The following is a 2,581-nucleotide window of genomic DNA, read 5'->3' as shown; positions in this document are numbered from 1 at the left end:
AAATGAAGTTTACTGACGTTGCAAGAAGAGAACTTGCTTTTTTCAGATGACTTATATATATATATATATATATATATATATATATATATATATATATATATATATATATATATATATATATATATATATATATATATATATATATATATGTATATAGCAAATCAGAAATGGGAAATGAGGGGCTCGGTGAAAATAAGAGGGAAATTAAGGTTTGGCAGTCAAGAAAACGTTGGAAAGCAAAGGGGAAGTTGTGGTGGGTCATAGAAACAGATGACGAATTTTTTGAGTCAGAAAGAAAGTGGTGAAAAAATGCCCGCCGGGTGGGATCCAAACCCACGACCTCCAGAATACTGGTCTGGTGCGATAACCACTACGCTACCGGCGGCACTATTTCCCCAGCACTTTCTCGGGTAGTTATATTAAGGTATTTTTGTTTTCTGCACTTGGGGGTGGTAGCCAGCGCCACTCAGACTACTCGGGGTGAAGGGGACCTTCTTTTCAACCTCCGGGCCGTGCCTCGAGCGTCTACGACATGTCGAGAGTGGTCTACCAGCGTTCAGACCTCTTGAGCTACCCTTGGCACCAAGACTGCCAGAACAGAGGCCCTCGCTAAGCATGTAGCGAATCAGAAATCGGAAAGGAGGGGCTCGGTGAAAATACGACAGAAAATAAGGTTTGGCAGTCAAGAAAACCTCGGAAAGCAAAGGGGAGGTTGTGGTGGGTCATTGAAACAGATGAAGAATTTTTTGAGTCAGAAAGAAAGTGGTCAAAAAATGCCCGCCCGGTGGGATCCGAACCCACGACCTCCACAATACCGGTTTGGTGCGATAACCACTACGCTACCGGTGGGGCTACCGGCGGGGCTATGCTAAGAAGTCTCTCCTCAGAAAGTGCGGGCGCTCTTTCAGTTGTCTGACTGCGGACACACCGCAGGACCATATAGGGGGAAGATTGTTTGCCCGAGTTGTAAACGACGGCACGTTACTTCACTGCGGAAGGAAGACCAATAAAGTCTCCGAAAGGTACCAGTTACTTCCGCCTCTGTGCAACTCCCCTCCGGAATAGCGGACTGTGCTGTGCTCCTCAGATACTGATCACCCAGGCTTCTGGTTCCAGTAGTGCTGAAAGGTGGAGAGTTCTTTTATACGGAGGTAGTCTGCGAAACTTCATCCTTATTGAAGTTTCCGGAAAGCCAGGATGCGCGTTGATCAGAAAGCAGGTTCTCACCCAAAGCATATTCGCACGGAAAGATAAAAAATGAAAACTGAAGAATCGTTCGAGTACCTGCATTACCCTACAGTATAAAGGACACTCACCGTGGAAGCATAGGAGGGAATGCCTATCTGTAAATAGGTGTTTGCTGCTCCCTACGAGGGGATCATGGAAGCTTTAGATCTCTTCCTATCGATAGGACAACCGTACTGTGGAGCTGAAAATATGACGAGGGCATGCCGATTTGTATTGGTTCTGACTTCAACTGGGAAATCGGGACAAGAAAAAAAAAAACAGTTGGACACAGCATGAAAGCCACTGAAACACGACTGGCTGGATCTTTCAGAAACGTGTTCAAACTCCACTGAAAAAGTCCAGTGAAAGTTGGTCGTGGCTCTACAGGCAAGCCTTTCTGAATTAACTTTCGACTTTAAACAGTTATGGAAATTAGAAGCTACTGTCAGGAAAGATCCAGTAGAAGCTTCGACGAAAGATCATGTCAGAAGACGCAAAGTACAAGACACGTTTCGTAGATACAAGATACGAACGCACTCTTCCTAGGAAGCAGGACAGGCACCTGTCCGACAACTCCGAAGTAAAAGTGGGAAGACTGGGTTGGTTCGTTAAGCTGGCAGATACGGGGCACTTGAGCCTAGGAAGACACGTGGATTACATACTAACCAGAAGAATTGGAGCGCAGTAGCTGCGGCAGTCCCTGTCATGGTGAGAAGCACGTGCATGGGTCTTCTCGCCACCCTTGCTCCTTGAACCTACGCGTTCTCACGTGCAGCCACAGAAAACGATGGAGGAGGCGATTCCATCTACATTTACCCTTAGGATATCGACCTGTAATCCCGGAGACATAAAAGAATTAAGCTGTCTGCTGCGAATAAAACAAGTAGTAACGAGTATTTATTCATACGTCCACACTCTCACAACTGAAGAAAGGAGCACTATGTCGGCAACGGCTATTGGAATTTGGAATATGCAGAGTACAGCAGCTGCAGGATCTCATTTCGTTAAGACTGCATTTTCAGAGAACCGCGCTCACTTCGTGACTATCTACGGTGTCAATACAAGATCCTGTTGTCTCAAATGGGGCTCCTACATGAGTGTTGAAAGCTTTGTGCGAGCAATACGCCCCTTGTTTTGTGCGGTCGGGTAGTAAGACTGTATACACCGACTACGCAGAGACTCGTTGCCTGGCTGCCCGCACAACAGCCCCACCCTTTCGAAGCAGAGGACCCACATCGTCCGTGGCCGGGAAGATGTAGAATGTCTTCGGAGAGGCTACAGCAGCATCGACATCGACTGCCGTCAGCTTGGTGCGCACAGCCACTGTGTTCAATGAACTGAGCTCAATCTCCCT

The 2,581-nt window shown here is 46.8% G+C and overlaps 1 non-coding gene across 1 annotated transcript; it reads right to left on the bottom strand.

The window, feature by feature from the left end:
• Positions 1-312: 312 nt before the first annotated feature.
• Trnat-agu (transfer RNA threonine (anticodon AGU)) lies at positions 313-385 on the bottom strand. Its single transcript has one exon. It is a non-coding gene; the product is annotated as a tRNA-Thr (tRNA).
• Between the last annotated feature and the right edge of the window lie 2,196 nt (positions 386-2,581).

The sequence above is a fragment of the Haemaphysalis longicornis genome, unplaced genomic scaffold (assembly GCF_048455015.1).
Source record: "Haemaphysalis longicornis isolate Haplotype H1 unplaced genomic scaffold, Haemaphysalis longicornis Haplotype H1 scaffold_14, whole genome shotgun sequence".
Classification (NCBI taxonomy): Eukaryota; Metazoa; Arthropoda; class Arachnida; order Ixodida; family Ixodidae; genus Haemaphysalis; species Haemaphysalis longicornis.
The sequence above is the reverse complement of the archived record's forward strand: the minus strand, read 5'-3'. Positions and strand labels throughout refer to the sequence as shown.